The sequence below is a fragment of the Meles meles genome, chromosome 9 (assembly GCF_922984935.1).
Source record: "Meles meles chromosome 9, mMelMel3.1 paternal haplotype, whole genome shotgun sequence".
NCBI classification, from domain to species: Eukaryota; Metazoa; Chordata; class Mammalia; order Carnivora; family Mustelidae; genus Meles; species Meles meles.
Genome location: NC_060074.1, coordinates 12514233 through 12533658, shown reverse-complemented (window position 1 = coordinate 12533658; position 19426 = coordinate 12514233). Strand labels below are relative to the sequence as shown.

At 42.6% G+C, this 19426-nt stretch overlaps 1 protein-coding gene across 3 annotated transcripts in view; it reads right to left on the bottom strand.

Moving 5' to 3' along the window:
• Window positions 1-4258, bottom strand: part of SGO2 (shugoshin 2) — a 41356-nt gene extending 37098 nt beyond the window's left edge. For 2 of the 3 annotated variants that reach the window (XM_046017990.1, XM_046017992.1), the window contains exon 1: window positions 4153-4258. The gene's annotated coding sequence lies outside the window, so the exon portion shown is untranslated. Of the gene's footprint in view, window positions 1-3632; window positions 3662-4152 lie in introns of those variants that run through there. The other variant, XM_046017991.1, reaches the window with a different exon arrangement.
• Between the last annotated feature and the right edge of the window lie 15168 nt (window positions 4259-19426).

Sequence of the window (19426 nt, the reverse complement as noted above, 5' to 3'; positions counted from 1 at the left end):
TATGACAAGAATAACTAATATAATACACAATGCATAAAAGTAATTAACTCTTCCTGGGCAGAGGAGAAGGAGCAGAAAAGGTTTTACTGAGAAGGTAGCTGAGCTATGTACTTAGATAAGATCAACCTCTCAAACCCCTCCCCAAACCGTCTTGCTTCCAGCTTCAGAGATCTAGAATAATGCTGTTAACTGTGCCTGCCTACCTCCTAATACTCAGCCTCTCCCCATTACCTGCCTTAAGACCACAGGACTAACCTCACTATCCTCTCTGTATCAATCACAGACTCTCCAGGTTCCCAGGTACCTTCATCTCCCTGGTCACCTTCATCTCCCTCATCCTAATCCTCCTCCAGCTCTGCAGCAGGCTAAAAATGGTCTTCCAAAGACATCAGGTCCTGATCCCTGTCATTCTGAACCTTATGTGGAAAAGGGGTCTTTACAGATGTGATTAAGTTGAGGATCTTGTGATGGGGACACTGTCCTGGATTATATCTAGTTAGGCTCCCCCAGTGCCCTCACTAGTGTCCATAATAACTAAATAACTAAACAGGGCATAAAAAACTTAACCTGCCCAAACCAGTTTCACTCCAAGCCTTCTCTGTTTCAGTTGATGGCAACTCCATCCCAGTTGCTCGGCCAAAAATCTCTCATACCCCAATCAGCCTTCACAGTACATTAGAATCTGACCACTTCTTACTACCTCCACTACTATCAGCCTAGATGAAGGCTTGGACACGTCTCACCTACATTTTTATAATAGCCTCTTGTCCTACTTCCACTGCTGCCCTCTCTACGGTGTATTTATTAGTCTATATAATCTAAAATTCTCCAACGGTTCAATGGTCAAGAAGTCCCCCCATTTTCCGTTCTTTTCCATTTCTTCCATTTGAACTCTTCCTTCTGTCCCCTAGTCTATTCTTTCCAGGCCACACTGGCCACCTAGTTCTAACTGCTTGGCAAACGGCAGCCATTCTTCAGTCTCAGGTCCTTCGTACTGGTCATTCTCTCTACTGAGAAAGTTCTTCCTCTTTCCTACAGAAATGGCTCATTCACTCTCCTCCAAGTCTTTGCAAAGATGTCACCTTCTCAGAGAGGCCTTTCAAAACTGTAGCTCCTTTCCTAAGCATGTCTGATTATTCTTACCCTTCTCTATTTTTTCCATAGCATTTAAATCACTATCTAATATAGTACAGAATTGACTTATTTTCTATCAACTAGAATTTAAGTTCCAAAAAGTCATGGATTTTTCTGTTTTATTCACTGACATAATTTGCAGCTCACAAGCCAGTGCCTGACAAGTGAACACAATAAATATTTACTGAATGAATAAATAAGTCTTAAAAACAAAGAATTTGTCAGGTATGAAGATTTGAAAGGGTATTCCAGGAAGAAGGAACGGCATATGTAAATGCATGAGAATGGAACATTTAAGAAGATAACAGTGATCTCTTGATGCTAGAATGTTATTACCCTATCTGTTTCTCTTAACAGCAAACTCCTTCAAAGAGTTGACCATACTTGCTGTCTCCAATTCATCCCCTCCCATTCCCTCTCGATCTACTCTAATCAAGTTGTTGCTCTCACCACTATCACATGGAAATTGATCATTAAAGTCACTAAACTGCAATGATGCTAAATCAGATATAGTAATCAAGATCAAGTTCTCAACTGATCTATGATTTTAATCATAGTATTTGACATCAGGTCCTTCTCCCTGAAAAATACCTTTAGTGGGTTTCCAAAATATCCCATTCTCCTGGATTTTTCTGCCTCACTGCCACTTCTAAGTCTCTTCTGCTGATTATTCTTTATCTCCCTAACCTCTTACCATTGGACATTGGAGGGCACCACATCTCCATCCTTGGGTCTCATCCATTTCCTATGTACACATACTCCTGAGAGGGTATCATCTACCGCTCTGGTTTTTAAATGTAAAGGCCAATGACTCACAAATTTATATCCCAAATCAACTCCAGACTTATTTACCCAACCACCTACTCCTCATCTCTAACTTAGATATCTAACATGTACCTCAAACTTAACATGTCCTAAACTCACCCCACCCAAACCTGCTCCACTGTGTCCTCTCCGTCTCATTTAACAGCAATTCCATCCTTCCACTTGCTCAGCTTGGAAACATCTTTCTCTCACATTCTACATCCACTCTACCATCAGTCATGCTGGCCCGACTTACACAACCTGTTCTCAGAGGCCACCTACCACTGTCACTCAGATCCAAGTTGCCATTCTCTCATGTACATTATTGCTACAACTACTTAAATGGTATCCCTGTTTCCACATTCTCCACATTCTTCCCCACTATCAATTCTCAACCTACTAACCAAAATGATCCCTTTAAAACTTCAGTAAATTCATGTCACTCCTCTGTTAAAAATTCTCCAGTGGCTTCCCCTCTCAATGGAGTAGAGTCACAATCCTTGCAATGGCCTAAAAGGTACTACACAATTTGACACTCCCCCACCCCAGTTCCCCATTCAGTCCCTCTCTGACCTCTTCAACACTCTTCCTTTGCTCACTAAGCTCCAGCCACACTAGCTGCCTTAGCATACTCCCACTGCAGATCCTTTATAGTCACAAATAATCACAGGGTTTACTCTCTGTCTTCAAGTCTTTACTCAGATGTCACTTTCTTAGTCTTTCCAGACGAAACTATTTAAAATTGCACATGTGGCCCCATTTCACTTTTTATTATATTTTTTTGCCATTGACTTATCAGTGTCTAATCTAAGATCACATAATTTCCTTATTTAATTGTCTGTCTTCTCCTACTAAAATGTGTTTCACGAGGGTATGGATTTTTGTCAAGTTTGTTTGCCGCTTTACCCTTAGCCAGGAGTGCCTAGCACACAGCAGCTACTGGCAAACATTTGTTGAAGAAAACAACTATGGCTAAATGGAAGAAGTCTCATATACTCAGAACTGACCAATATTGGAATGAGTCTCCTTTGCAAATGCTGAGCAGATGTTGGGAGATGTCAAGCAAATACTGGGAAGATGGTTTTAAAAGAAATTTCTGCAATGGGGAAGAAGTTTAACTAGGAACCTTACAACACTGAGGCTCAGTGTTTCTTCCTAAAGGTTTGCCAAAAAGAGAAAAAAGTAAAATCAAAGATCACCAACTATTCCATGGATAGAACATAGGAATGTACAGAAACTCAAGACAAGTGGTTGCATCTCACACCCTTGGAGGGATACTAACATAGACATCTTGTTCATCCCCCCCCCCGAAAAAAAAACCAGTCAGAAGGATCAAATCTCATTTTGCTAATTAGGAAACCACTGCTGAACTGTCCTCCTCAGGAAGTTGGTTCTTGGTTCCCTAACTTAAGAAATGGCACTAGCAGTCACTCACCCAAACGCTCAAGCCAGAAATCAGAGTCTTCCTTTTAACACTGCCCTGTCACCCTCCACATTAACAACCTCGCCAGGTACCACTGGAGGAACCTAAGCCAGCCACTGGAGTACCATTCAAGGGCGACCTACCATAGAGAGTGAGGTATTTTAAACAGCGGTCAGGACAGCGCGGAGCATCCGAGTTTCAAATCCGGTTCTCCTGAATCGGGTCCGTCATCTAGAAAAATCATCGTCCCCCTTCCCTACCGAAATCCTACCTGCACATCAAGACCCAGTTCCAGTTCTAAGTTTTTCCCGGTCTTCCATCACCCCTTCGCCTTCAGCCGGCCCTTCCTTCTAAAAGAGATCCGAAGGAGGAGGCTCCTTCAAGAACTCGGGTGAGCAGTCTCTCAACGTTCATCCCGCGGGTCTGCATGAAGGGCTCACCGTGAGGTAGAAAATGTTCTTAAAAAGCAGGGAGGGGTGCAGTCACACAGAAATCCCTACTTTCAAGGAGCTGGGCTAACTGGCCGCTCGCCCCCCTCACGCAGCCGGGCGCAAAACCGAAGGGACGACCCGCAGCCAGTTAAACCCAAACCAGGGCCTCCCCCAGCGAGCCCCTCCGAGCCGGTGCAAAGGCCTCAGCCGGAGATACCCGAGCGTAGGGTGGGCGGGTCGACGGGCCGCGCGGGGCTCGCTGGACAGAAGGCTCCGGAGAGTAGCGCCGGGAGCTTCGGCCGGGAAAGGCACAGATCTCCTCAGAGTGCGGGGCGGCAACGCCAAAGGCCCCTCACTTACCGTTCTTTCGGCGCGGGGGCGACGACCTCCCAGCTCCTGGAGCTCCGCGGCGCGGGGGCTAGGGCTTGGGTTTAAACTCCGCAGCCGTTGGCGGTTGACACATCAGCCAATCAGATCCCGAGGAGGCCGCGCAAAGGAGGGCGGTTACCAGGAAGTGGGTGGTGGAAGGGGCGGGACCTCAAGGTGAGTGACAGAAGGGCGTGGCCAGGAGAGCTCGGGGTTGGGGGACCGAATTCGAAGGAAGGGAGAATGGTAGCTTGGGCCTTGAGCTGCTGGGGTTGTACTGCCTTCTGATGCCTTGACCCAAAAGGAAACGTTCCTTTAACAAAAATACAGTTTTTGGATTTCTAAAATTCTTGACAGTCATCTCTGCATTATGATGCCAGTATATTTATTTAGTTTTCACTTAAAAGCACACCCCATTTTTCTTTCAACTTGCTCAAGGAAAAGCGGCAAAGTTTCTTTGAAAACCCTGCATCTCATTTAGGTCTTATATAAATGGTTTGGTCCAGCTAAATATAGAAGAATGGTATTTTCCATTATACACAACTACACTAAAAAATATGTATTGTTCTGTTTATGTTCCAAGTCAATTAGCTTAGTTTTCCTCTTACAAGTGACTTTCATAATCTATGGAAAAACTTGGAAACGCTACACTGAGAATAAGATTTCCTGAAAATGAAATTTTCATTTCTGAAAATTTCTGAAATTTTCTGAACTGAACTGAAAATAGCTTCTTGAATCTAGATTTTAATAATTGGTTTATAGTGTTACAGTTGACTTCATATTCATGTCAATGTTTTGTTCATCTGGGGACATTTGAGAATCACAAATTTCCATTGTACTTGAGAGAATCCAGAAAAGTATGTAATCTATGATTCTGAGTTAGATCTTTTAGTCTAATATATTTCAAAATTGGTGACCAAGGAGATCTGGCTGCATGAATTTTGTGTAAGTGTAAGAGTATTTATTGATTGGCCAGCTGCTAAAATTACAGTTTATGGTTCAGTAAGATCTTCTATAAAAGTGGTTTAGAACATAGTATACTGGTTATAAAAATTTCTGGTTTATTTAGGGATTAACTAGCACTATGTCTTGTTTACCCAGCCTGACACATTAAATGCTCAATATATGTTATGTTTTTTAAATGAGTCATGTCATGGCTCTGCCATTTAGTGCGTATTTAATCTTGGCCAAGTCACATAATCTCTTTGAGCTTCTGTTTCTTCATTTGTAATATGGAGGTTAATAACAACATCCAATATGTTTTTATGATGGTTCCAATCAGCAGACCATTTTGTTCAAATACACTAATATCACTTTTCTCTTGACTTATTTTGTAGCTCGAGCTTCAAAACCAAAACAAATAGAAAAGGGAGAGCAGTCAGAGGTAAAAGAAATGTTACAAACCTTTTCAAGACAAATACCAATACCACTTTTTAAAAAGATTTTATTTATTTATTTGAGAGAGAGAGAGAGAGAGAGATTGAATGAGAGGAGAGCATGAGAGAAGAGAGGTCAGCGGGAGAATCAGACTTCCTGATGATCAGAGAGCCTGATGTGGGACTTGATTCCGGGACTCCAGGATTATGACCTGAGCAGAAGGTGGTTGCTTAACCAACTGAGCCACCCAGGTGTCCCCCAATGCCACTTTTTAAAAAAGTGATGATTCTCTTATCTCAGAGCAGTTGAGATAATTTAATGAATCATTGTTTTGTAAATTATAAAAAGCTCTTGAAAATGTAAATTATTTTCAAACACAAACGTAAACTTAAAAGGTACAATTAATTGAACTGGATGTAACCTGATCTGAGCTTGCTTTTAGGTCATTTGCCTCTCGGTAGAATGGATAGAGGCAGGAGCCCTGAACTAAGACCGTGAAGATACAGTTAGTTTTATCTCGAGCATACATGAGCTGTGTGTTCTTTGTTTTGGGCTCCTTATCTGTAAAGTAAACCAGTTAAATTAAATGAGCTCAGTTCTGTTATGATACTCTCTTGTACAAGGCACTGATTTTGCTCCCTCCCTCCATTTTCCTTTATTTCTACATTTATTAGTTGCCTGATTTTCTCCACCTCAGTGTAGATTCCAGCCAAAAAAAATATTTGATTGTCCTGCCCCCCGACACACCATAAAATCATCTAAGAAAAACAGTCCCTGAACAGGCGCTGAGTAGAAGACACCGAAAATCAATAAACCAATAAAACAAAGTAGAAATAGTGTACTTCCATTTTATTAAACCATTTGATCTGATCATCTCTATCAATCTGGCAGGTTGAATTACACCAAGAAAAACTAACCCAGGCTGGCAGAAGCAGAAAAGGACTTTGGGTGGTTTAAAGCACTTCTGGAAAGGATAAGAGATATGGGCTCGAAAACAGGAACCAGAGGGCCTTGGCAACGAAGACCCATCACATGCTACCAGCACGGTTTGCGAGGACACCCCTGATCTTCCATAGCCATCAGGGGCCCTGCCGGCTACCACTGGAACCCCCGCTGCTGCGCACCTCAGGAAAAAGTGGGCATGACTGTGCTACAGTCCCTACAATCCCCATCCCTTCTGCCTGGCACCACTAGCTCGGGTTGCTAGCCCTGAGTTGAGTGTCTGACTCGTCAAGCCTGAACCACAGGCTACAAACTCTAGCTGGAACGGAGTCCTGAACACTCAGCCTGGTCTGGCTTTTTTAGTTTTTCAGTGAGAGGCCATCTCTGCCTCCCCACTAGTCTCGGGAAGGGCCCTTGACCTGGGCAGCCAACAGCATGAGAAAGGTTCATTTCAGTATTTCCGGCTACTGCGTTACAATAACTGTTTCTGTTTTCTTCACTGAAGACTTCCTGTTGTGCCGGGATAGGGACAGGTAATAATCCTAACAGCGCCAGGGAACACTGACCAAGCTTTTTCCATGTCTTGGGCACTGTGTCAAGCCCTTCACACGCCTTTTCAATTCCCACAGTGATCTTATGTGGTAGGCACGATTATTGCCTTTTTATAGTTGAGGAAATGGAAACGCAAAAAAAAAAAAAAGTAATTTCTGCGAAATTTGGTTATGTGGTACAGATGGAATTTGGACCGAGGTGGTCTTGCCTGGGCCATTCTGAGGTGGCAGAAGAAGTGGCTGGTCATCTGTCACTTAGTTTCAAGGGATGGCATTTATCCTGGAAGCTTACCTGCATTACCTGCTTACCAGCCTCCTCTTTTTCTTCAATCAACTTTTTTTTTTTTTTTTTCCAGAAAGAGATCACAAGTAGGCAGAGAGGCAGGCAGAGAGAGAGGGAAGCAGGCCCCCTGCTGAGCAGAGAGCCCGATGCGGGACTCGATCCCAGGACCCTGAGATCATGACCTGAGCCGAAGGCAGAGGCTTAACCCACTGAGCCACCCAGGCGCCCCTCAACTTTTTTTTTTAAAGTCCCTTTCGCACCTGGCATTATGCTAGGGGTGGAGATGGATGAAGTCAGTCCTCTTTCCTTAAGGGATAAGGTGGACAAGTGAACAATCCATTCCAATACAATTATGATAAGTAGAGATTTAAGATGTTTAAGATGTTTCTCTGGTTTGGCCAGGGGCAGGGGATATGTAACAGGGGTGCTAAGCATTATTATCTCTGCGCTAGATGTATGTGTGTGCGGCTTGGAGGCTTCTCTGGGGGAGGGCTAAAATAACTAGAGCTCTTGGTCTAAGCCACTGTCTGGCTGGATGGCCTTCAGCCGTTCTCACTGGGGCTCATTCACTGCCTCTCCCCTTGTCCATATGCTGGACTGTCCCGAGAGACAGGGGTTGGATCTGCTTCCCCATCTCTAGCCTGTGCTTCCATAGGTTTTTCCAATAAGGTTCCAACATTTCTCTACTCAAGATTTCCTGCGGTGAAATTCACAGCCCACAACATGGAGGCTTGGGAAGGCGTGAGAAGTCAGCTGTCGTGCTGACTAGCTCTACCGACAGCCTAATGGTAGCATGTCCCATGCGGCAGCGCAGGGCACCTCAAGCCCACCTCTCCAGAGTTCTCTCCACATAGACATTCCCCTGGCTGCTGAGGAGGGCCCCAAGAGACCTCCCTCCACACCCTTCCTCAACACCCCCTTTCTTCCTTCTGTTCCTCACTGCAAACGCAAAGGAATGGCGGTTGTGGACAATAATGAATTCTGTTTGAAGTCCCCTGGGGGTAGCTAGGTGGAACCGTCCAGCGGGCACACAGATATAAAATGTGGAACTGGAAAGAGATATCTGGATTTGGCAGCCAGCACTGAACAGCAATAGAAATTGCTGGGGTTGATTAAGCTCTGCGGGAAGGGTGCACAGAAGCCCAAGGAGGGTAGAAGGCAGAGCCCCAGTGAACATCAACATGGAGAAAGACAAAAGGGCAGCCAGGGAGGCAGTGAAGGGTAGGAGGAGACACTGGCTTCCTGAAGGCCAAGGGAAGAGCTCATTTCGGAGGGTATAGGCTGCCTTGTCTTACCCCACAGGAAGAGAACAGCCCTGGGGGGGAACAGTCAGAAAGTCATTCATTTCCCAGCAGAGATGATGCAGGGATGGGGGCAGATTCCTTTTTTGTTGTTGTTTTTAAAGATTTTATTTATTTACTGAACAGAGAGAGAGAGAGCACAAGCAGAGGAAATTGGGGAGGGCGAAGTAGGCTGCTGCCTGGCAGGGAGCCCGATGCGGGGCTCGATCCCACCACCCCAGGATCACGACCAGAGCCAAGGCAAAGAAAAACATCCCGGGAATCCAGGGTGGGGGGAGGAGCTGGTAGCTCCCCTGGTGATTGACCGGGGAAAGAGGTGGCAAGGAGTGGAGTGACGTCTGCGGATCCAGAGGTTGGAACAAGGGCTAAGCCCCAGGCTGAAGGGTCACCTCTGGCTCTGAGGCAGGACAAAGAGGCGAAATACCAGACACTGTAGACATAGATGAATTCGCTAGCAGAAGTGCTCCGTAAGCTTTCAGATTCCTACCAAAGTAGGACTATGAACTACTATTTTATTTAAAACATTTGCTTCCTTTTGAAAAAAGCCATCTCTACATTTAAATTATTTTGAGGGGCGCCTGGGTGGCTCAGTGGGTTAAAGCCTCTGCCTTCGGCTCAGGTCATGATCTCAGGGTCCTGGGATCGGGCCCCTGCATCGGGCTCCCTGCTCAGCAGGGAGCCTGCTTCCCCCTCTCTCTCTGCTTGCCTCTCTGCCTGCCTGTGATCTCTGTCTGTCAAATAAATAAAAATCTAAAAAAAAAATTATTTTGGTACTTCTCCTATAAGTAGTTTCTGTAACAGGATGGAAGGAAATAGTTTGTGCCTAAGACTCCCAGCTGTTCCAGCAGCCACTACACAAAGGAAGGGCCTCTTAGGATACCGTTAGTCAGAGAAAGAAAAATAAAAAGCATGGGTTTCAAACGACTAAAGCAACACAGAATTTAAGAGGGAAAAGATAAATACAATGGCAGATTCCTCCCAATGTAAAAATTTCAACAATGAATATAAATAAGCCCAAACAAATATGTTCGCCAAATCAAATTGCATTCAGCCAAGCCAGCACCAGTAAGTAGCTAAATCTTTATCATAACAGTTGGTTGTAGAAAACTTTGCGATGTTCACCCTTAGAGCAAATGTGAAATACTTTTCTCCGTGAGAGGGTAATTAGTAATTTTTAAACTCACAAAATATCATGTATCTTCTCCATCGTCTTAGTCTTACTAAGACATAAGACATAGATGGTTTTCTTAAGATAATATTTGCCATTTTTTGTAAGTAATAAACCATATAGTGCGAGAAATTATTTTTTTAAAGATTTTATTTATTTATTTGACACACAGAGAGAGAGAGGTCACAAGCAGGCAAAGAGAGGGGGGAAGCAGAGAGCCCGATGCAGGGCTCGATCTCAGGACCCTGAGATCATGACCTGAGCCGAAGGCAGAAGTTTAACCCACTGAGCCACCAGGTGCCCCAGTGAGAGAAATTCTTTAGAAAAAAGGATTAACAGCTAATAGGTTATGAGGTTACACTGATGGAAAGTGGGTGTGGTCAAAGAATTGCAGAGACCAGTACATCCAAAACATCATTGTAGCAACACAAGGTGGTCCACGTTCATTGCCACAGTAGCAGCACAGGACAGAGAGATTCCTGTTTGGTTGTAGATCCAGGAGGCCAACACAGGACAGTTCATGTGACCCTAAGGGGTTGTGGTAGGTTGCAAAGTTCCTAATACCTCGAACTTGTGAAAATTAGTTTATAGGGCAAAACCATGGATATTACCTTATTTTGAAAAAGAGTCCTTGAAGGGGTGCCTGGGTGGCTCAGTGGGTTAAAGCCTCTGCCTTCGGCTCAGGTCATGATCCCAGGGTCTGGGAATGAGCCCTGCATCGGGCTCTCTGCTCAGCGGGAGCCTACTCCCCCCCCCCCCACCCCCCACTCTGGCCTGCCTCTGCCTACTTGTGATCTCTGTCTGTCAAATAAATAAATAAAATCTTAAAAAAAAAAAAGAGTCCTTGAAGATTTCATTATGTTAAGGATTTGGAGATGAAATTATCCTGGATTATCCAGGTGAGCTCTAAATGTCATCACAAGTGTTCTTGAGAGAGGCAGAGAGAAATGTGATGCAGAGATTCAGAGAGAAGGAAGGAGCAGAGAGGTGCAGCCCCACACTCAGGAATGTCAACAGTCACCAGAAGTTACAAGAGCCAAGGGTCAAATTCTCCCTAGAGCCTTCAGACGGAGTGCAGTCATGCTGGTACCTCGATTTTAGTTTTCTGGCCACCAGAATTGTCAGAGAATATATTTCTGTTGTTCTAAGCCACCCAGTTTGGGGGACTCTGTTGCAGTAGTCTCAGGAAAGCAGTACAGGGCTTGTAAAAGATGCGTAGGGTTTCACCAGATGAGAGTTACATTGTATGGAAAGGGACATTTTATACTGAGAGAAAAAAGGCAGGACAAAGGCAATAAAATGTCAAAAAATGAGTAAATTTTCTAATGACTAGTCCAGTTCAGATATCATGTAAATATTAAGGGCTAGGTAGAAAAGGAGGGAGTAATTTCAGAATTGCTAACCCATAACTGAAAACTCGACTGACTAGAGTTGAATATTTATTTACCTTTCTTATTCTAATCTTTTGCTCGGACGGGGTGGTCAAATACTGTGATCTAAAGTTACTTGGATTCATTAATTTTCTCCCCTCTATTCAGGGTGACTGACTCCATTATTCACTTGGTTATGGCTAGGTTTGCTTAAGTCTATGTGTATATAGTTTTATTTTTTCTCTATCTTTATATGCATGTATGTTTATGTTTATATATGCATGTTAGTATGTGAAGCGTTAACTAGTTCCAAAAGTCAGAACGTTATGAATACATGTATTCAAAGTCATCACTCTTTCTTTCTTCTATCCCTTTCTCACTCCTACATCCTTACTGCCTGTATTAGTTTCCTACAGCTGCTGTAACAAATCACTGCAAATTTAATAGTTTAAAACAACAGAAACCTGTCTTCTGATGCTTCTGGAGGCCAGAAGTCTGAGACAAATCTTAGGGGGCTAAAATGAGTATGTCAGCGAGGGCATGTTCCCTCTGGAAGCTCATAGGGAAAATCTGTTCCCTTGCATTTTCCAGTATCCAGAGCTGCATTCCTTATGTTCTTTGACCCAGGGTACCTTCCCCCTTTTTCAAAACCAGTAGCATCACATCTTGTGCTTCTGACTTCCCATTTCCATCACAAAGCCTTCTCTTCTGTTTAGAGTCAAACCTCCCTCTGCCGGCCTCTTATGGGGATACTTGTGATTATAGTTTAGTACCCACCTTGAAAATCCCAGATAATCTCTCCATCTCAAGATATTTATTCATGTTTTAAAAGATTGCATTTATTAACTTGAGGGTTTTGGAGGGGAGGAAGTTGAGGGTTGGGTGAGCCTGGTGGTGGGTATGATGGAGGGCACGTATTGCATGGAGCACTGGGTGTGGTGCATAAACAATGAATTCTGGAATACTGAAAAGAAATAAAATTAAATTAAATTTTAAAAAGGAGATTGCATTTATTTATTTGATACAGAGAGAGAGAAAGAGAGAATACAAGCAGGCTGAGCAGGAGGCAGAGGGAGAGGGAGAAGCAGGCTCCCCAGGGAGAAGGGAGCCCGATGCAGGGGTCAATTCCAGGACACTGGGATCATGACCTGAGCTGAAGGCAGATGCTTAACCAACTGAGCCACCCAGGTGCCCCCTTTTTCTTTTTAATTGCAACTTGTCTGTTCTAGAGAGTCTGCTTCCTCTGCAGCTCTCTCAGGTAATGACTGCCTTTTCTTCCACTCTCTGCATACATCAGGGTATGTATTACTATTAACAAACATTTTTTCCTTCTTTCCTTTCTCTAAGTCCTGGTTAATCTGAACTGTGTGCCATCTGGATATAGTATCTCTCCTTGTCTCCTCAATGTCATCTTCTAAGGTTCTTCTAATCATCCATTGTTGATGACATTGGCTTCTGTTTCATCTTTTTTCTTTCCACTCTTGTTGACTTTACTACTTATGGGGATAGCTCATCTGAAAATAATCATTTCTTCCATCCCATCCCAGCCTGGAACCTTGGCATTACAGTCATTGTAATGATAATACCTTTGAAATCTTGAAATCAAGTATGATACTCTATGACAAGACAAGGTTGTCCACTCTCACCACTTTTATTCAACCAGTACAGGAAGTCCTAGCTGCAGCAATCAGACACCCAAAAGGCATACAGATTGGTGAGGAAGAAGTAAAACCATCACTATTCACAGATGACATCATACCATATATATAGAAAACCCTATATATAGAAAACACCAAAAAATTATTAGAACTGATAAATGACATCAGTAAAGTGGCAGGATACAAAATTAATATACAGAAATCTGTTGTATTTCTCTCCACTGACAATGAAGTAGCTGAAGGAGAAATTAAGAAAACAGTGCCATTTATAATTGCATCAACAAGAGCAAAATAGCTAAAAATAAATTTAACCAACGAGGTAAAAGACCTATACTCTGAAAATTATAAGACACTGAAGAAGGAAACTGAAGACAATACAAATAAATGGAAAGCTATACCATGTTCATGGATTCAAAGAATTAAAATTGTTAGAGTGTGCATACTATACAAAGCAATCTACAAATTCAATGCAATCCCTATCAGAATACCAGTAGCATTTTTTCATAGAACTAGAACAAATAATCCTAAGATTTGCATGGAACCACAAAGGGCCTTGAATACCCAAAGCTATTTATCAAATTTCTTGAGAAAGAAGAACAAAGCTGGAGGTATCACAATCCCAGATTTCAAGATATAATACAAAGCTATTAGTAATCAAAATAGTATGGTATTGGCACAAAAATAGACACACAGATCAATAGGAAGAATAGGGAGCCCAAAAAGAAACCCATGTTTAATCAATTAATCTATGACAAAGGAGACAAGAATACATAATGGGAAAAGACAGCCTCTTCAATAAGTGGTGTTGGGAAAACTGGACAGCAACATGGAAAAAAATGAAATGAAACCACTTTTTTATACCATACACAAAAAGAAACTCAAAGTGGATTAAAACGCTAAATGTGAGACCTGAAACCATAAAACTTTTTTTTTAAATATTTTATTTATTTGACAGAGAGAAATCACAACTAGGCAGAGAGGCAAGTAGAGAGAGAGGAGGAAGCAAGCTCCCTGCAGAGCAGAGAGCCCGATGTGGGGCTCGATCCCAGGACCCTGGGATCATGACCTGAGCCGAAGGCAAAGGCTTTAACCCACTGAGCCACCCAGGCGCCCCAACTTTTTTTTTTTTTAACCATAAAACTCTTAAAAGAAAACATAGGCAGTAATCTTTTGGACATCTGCCTTAAAAATATATTTATGGATCTGTCTCCTCAGGCATGGGGAAAAAAAGGTAAAAATAAACTACTGGGACCGTACCAAAATCAAAACCTTTTGTGCAGCAAAGGGAGCCATTAACAAAACAAAAAGGCAACCTAGTGAATGGGAGAAGATATCTGCAAATGATATATCTGATAAGGAGTTGATATCCAAAATACATAAAGAAGTTATACTACTCAACTCAATACCAAAAACCCCCAATCCAATTAAAAAATGGGCAAAGGAAAAATAGACATTTTTCCAAAAAAGACATACAGATGGCCAAGAGATACATGGAAAGATGCTCAACATCTTTGTATGTATGTACACATACATATACATACACATACACATATACACATAATGGAAAATTACTCATAAAATGAATAAAAATGAAAATAATATTGAATAAAATCTTGCCAGTTGTGACAACGTGGATGGATCTAGAGGTTATTATGGTAGGTGAAATAAGTCAAACAGAGAAAGGAAAATGCCATCTGATTTCACTTACATGTGGAATCTAAAAAATAAACAAAAAGAAATGAGCAAACAGACTCCTAAACACAGAGAACAAATTGGTGGTTGTCAGAGGGAAAGTGGGTGAGGGATGGGCAAAATAGAGGAACGGTATTAAGATGTACAAACTTGGGGCACCTGGGTAACTTAGTGAAATTGAGCTGCTGCTTTTGGCTCGGGTCATGATCTCAGGGTCCTGGGATCAAGCCCCACATTGGGCTCTCTGCTCGGCAGGGAGCCTGCTTTCCCCTCTCTCTCTGCCTCCTTGTGATCTCTCTCTCCATCAAATAAATAAATAAAATCTAAAAAAAAAAAAGATGTACAAACTTGCAGTATAAAATAAATAAGTCGAAGAGATGGAAAATATAGCATAGGGAATACAGTCAATAATATTGTAATAACATTGTGCAGTGACAAATAGTGACTGTACTTATAGCGATAAGCACTGAGCAATGTATAGAATTGTCTGTCTAATCAGTATATTATACCCTGAAATGTAATACTGTACATCAATTATACTTCAATAAAATAAAATAAAATTTAAAAAGTATGATATTCTCAGGACACCCTGGGTGGCTCAGTCAGTTAAACATCTGATTCTTGATTTCAGTTCAGGTCATGACCTCAGGGTCATGAGATTGAGCCCTGTGTTGGGCTCTGTGCTGGGTGTAGAGCTTGGTTAAGATTCTCTTTCTCCCTTTGTCTCTCCTTGCTCTCTCTCTCTCTCTCTCTCTCACACACACACACACACACACATACACACACACACACAAAATATGATAGTCTCTAATCACTGCCTCCAGTTCTTTCAGGTCACTTCACTCTAATACTCCTATTTAAATCATTTCTCAATTTCACTAAGATTTCCAATCCATTAACCTCACTTTTTTTCACTACCCACCACTACCTCTATATAGTTACTTCTCTCCTTTCCAGTGTACAGTCCCTCCATTAGGGGAATCAATCACTTATCAACTCTCTTGCTCCTCTCTCCTTGTATTATATTTCAACCCTAGCTGAGTCTCATTATCAGCTCCTACAATGAAGTGGTTGAATGTTCCCGGATAAAAGTCACATAACTGGAATGACTGACTTATCATCCACGTCACAATGATTATAATCTTCCAATAGTTCTCATTTCTTCTTGGCAATCCTAGAATGTTTCTTAGAAAGTTTGATTTTTCAATTTCTGAAGATAAATAGTTTGTATTTTATCTTCCTTCCTCAAACCTTGTCCACACCTCATCTTCTTTACTCTTAGCCTCTGACCTTGATTTAAATTTAGTAGAAAAAGTAGAAACCATTCCATCAGAATTTCCTCATTAACTCACTGTGAATTTTACCAGTTTATCAGAACTTAATCTGTCTTCTCTGTTTTATCTCCTGTCTCTGCTCTTGTCCAAAAGAAATTCCTCTGCTTGTGGAATATTACTCAGCCATAAAAAGGAATGAAATCTTATCATTTGGAATGACATGGATAGAACTAGAGAGTATTATGCTAAGGGAAATAAGTCAGTCAGAGAAAAATAAATACCATATGATTTCACTCATGTGTAGAATTTAAGAAACAAAACAAATGAGCAAAGGGAACAAGAGAGAGAGAAGAGAGAGAGAGAGAGAAACCAATACATAGACTCTTAACTACAGAGAACAAACTGATGGTCACCAGAGGGGAGGTTGGTAGGGAGGGGTGAAACAGGTGATGGGATTACAGATTACACTTGTGATGAGCACCGGGTGTTGTACGGAATTATTGAATCACTATATTACACCCCTGAAACTAATATAATATTGTATGTTAACTACCTGGAATTAAATTAAAAACTTAAAAATAAAGGAAAATCCTCCATTCGTGATCTGGTTCCAGTACTCTTTTGCCTTCTCAAGTTCTTATTCCCTCGGTGGTCCCCACTCTCCCTCCTGCATCACCAGTCTCTACCTTTCCACTGAATCATTCCATCAGCATAACCTGATCTAGTAATTTTCATCCTAGAGCTGCTTTGCTTGATCCTGTATCCCACCTTGACTACAGCTCCACTTCTCTCGTGTTCTCTTTACCATAGGTCTTCTCCAGCTTTATAACCAGTTTCCCATCTCACATTTACCCGTTGGCCCAGTTTTATCTGGGCTTGCCTCTTCATCATAGCATTGAAACTGCTTTTGTCAAGGCCACCAAGAATGCTCATGTTATCCAATCCAATGGACTCTTGATCTCTGAACAGCATTTGACAGAAATGACATTTTCCTCTCTGTAGCTCCATACTCTCCTCCCCTCTGGCTTTTTCTTCTAAGTCTGAACTGTAAGTATTGGAGGCAATGCTCCATACTACTTCTCATTTACCTGTTCTTTGCACAGGTGATTTTATCCAGTTCCATGGCTTTTAATGCTGATGCCTTCCAAATTCAAACCTTTAGCACCAAAATTCACTCCTGAGTTCCAAATTTATTCACCAGCGATTCAATCTCTAGTTGGATGCCTATTAAACATCTTAATCATTATAGTCGTAAATATAGCTTCTGATCTCTCCCATAAGTCACCATTTCAGTAAATGGTGCCAGCATCCAGTTGTTCAAGCCAACATTTTGGAAGTGACCCTGCAAATTCTCTTTCCCGTATTTCCCATATGTGGAAGCCATGAAAACACAACACTCAGATCTCTGATCACAGAGAGCATTACTGGCTGATGGCCCCAGTCACTGTGCTCTGAAATCTATCACCATGATCCAAGCTGTACTTCCCCTGGATTGCTCCAAGCCAGTGACTGAGTGAGGCAGGGTTGGTAAGGCAGGCCCATTCCTGGGAGACACAGGACTCCTCTGGTGGGGGGCATTGGTTTGAGGACTCCCCACTCGCTTTCTTGGGGAGCATCTTGCATCATATCTACAAGTTTTCCTACCCATTTTTTTTTCCTGTCCTCCACGAGAGTTGATTCACCATCCAGTCTAAAGGTTTTCCTAGCCCCCTTCAGAGACCTCCTTGTTTTTCCTTCACAGGTGTCTTCTCCAATAAGTTTTCAGCACGTTTAATCTAACTTTATGGGCTGTTTCTCAAAGAACCTAAACTAACACACCACAGCTGAACAGTCAGCAATGTTATGTAATTTCTGTTTCCTAAATACATCTCTCGCAGTCATCCTCTTCTCTTTGTTGCCATTATCACTGAGTAGAAGCAATGCCATTTCTCCCCTGGCTTATTGCAACGGCTGCCTACTCTCCAAACCATTCTCAACATAGTAGCCAGAGTGATTTTTTAAAATTGTAAATCAATCATGCCACTTTCCTTCTTACAACCTTTCAATGGTTTTCCATTATACCTGGGGTAAAATTTAAACTCCTATGACTGCCACAAGGTACTTTAAAACCTGGCTCTTGCCTATCTTTTAAGCTTCATCTTATATCACCTTCCTCCTTACACCCACGCTTACCAAGCTCCAGCCCTACTAGAGTCCTTTCTCTTCTTACAAACTGTCAAATCCTTTCCTGCCTTCGGGCCTTTCCACTTGCTCTCTCTTCTCCATAATTACTCTTCCCCCATCTTTTCAGAGGGTGGGCTCATTTTCATCCTTAGTGCTCAACTTAAATGCCCCCTCATCAGCAGGGCCTTCTCCACCTCAGCCATCATCTCCACCCAACATGATTCTATTTCCTCTCAAGCAGTTTCCACTACCCGTAACCACTTCGCTTAGTGTCTTTTTCTCCCACTTGAACAGGAGTAGGCAAATTATGACCCACAGGCAGCCAACTGTTTTTGTATAGTCAGTATCGAAGAATGGTTTTTATATATTTAAGTGTTTGAAGAAGGTTCCTTAAGAATATTTCACAACACAGGAATATTATGTGACATTCAAATTCCGAAGTCCACAAATAGAGCTGGAACACAGTCACTCTCATTTAGGTTTTAACTATGGCTGCTTTAACATCACAACAGCAAACCTGAGCAGCTGCATATGGCCCACAAAGCCTAGAACATTTACAGGAAAAGTTGTGTTTTTTTTTTCCTAAACTGTTATTTATTAAGTAATCTCTACCCCCAGCATGGGGTTCAGACTCATAACCCCAAGATAAAGAATCACATGCTCTAGCAACAGAGTCTGCCAGGCACACCCATTAAAGTTTTCCAGACCACTGCACTAGAATGTTAGTGCCAAGACCCAGGCAGAGGAACTGGGAACCAATTACTATTGGCTCTAGAAATAGTACCTGGAAATAGTATCTTGAAAACAGGACTGGATTTTATTCATTTTGAAATATCTAGCAAAGTCGTACGAGATAAGGTGCTGCTGGAAGCTGGACGAACTCTTTTGGGGGTGTAGTTAAGAAAAAATGAAATAATCATGCAACGGGCTCAGCATAATGTCAGATGGACATTAGTGTTCACTCAAAGATCGCTCCTGCCTCAATTTCCTTTGCTGTGATGGGAATAAAAATATGCGGTAGCACAACAGACTAAATTAAACAAAAATGCCCTGCGTGAAACAGCTTTGTAAACTACAGACACTCTCCGAATGGACTTATCCAAGTGCATGCGGTATATTACTAAACTTGGCATTGAGCCGCCCAGTTTGGAGGAAAGGGCCCTCACCTGGGAGTAAGAAGACATAATTCTTCCTAACTCTCACCACTTAACTGACCAGGAACAATCAGAACATCGGTGTTGTTTCTTTTCTTCTCGTGTAAAAGCAGCCTCTGCACAGACACGACATTCCCCTGGGGTCCAGCCATTGTGTCTCTGCCAGTTCTTGCCTTTTCCTGCAGGTACCGAGCCCTCCCACTCTCACCCTACCCATACCCGAGCCCGCAGACTGAGGCGGCCTGAGGGGCGGGGCCAGTCCCGGGGCGGGGAGGGGCGTGTCTGGGGCGGGGCCGCTCTCTTTCCGGGTGTAGTCGCCGCCGGGCCGGGCCGGG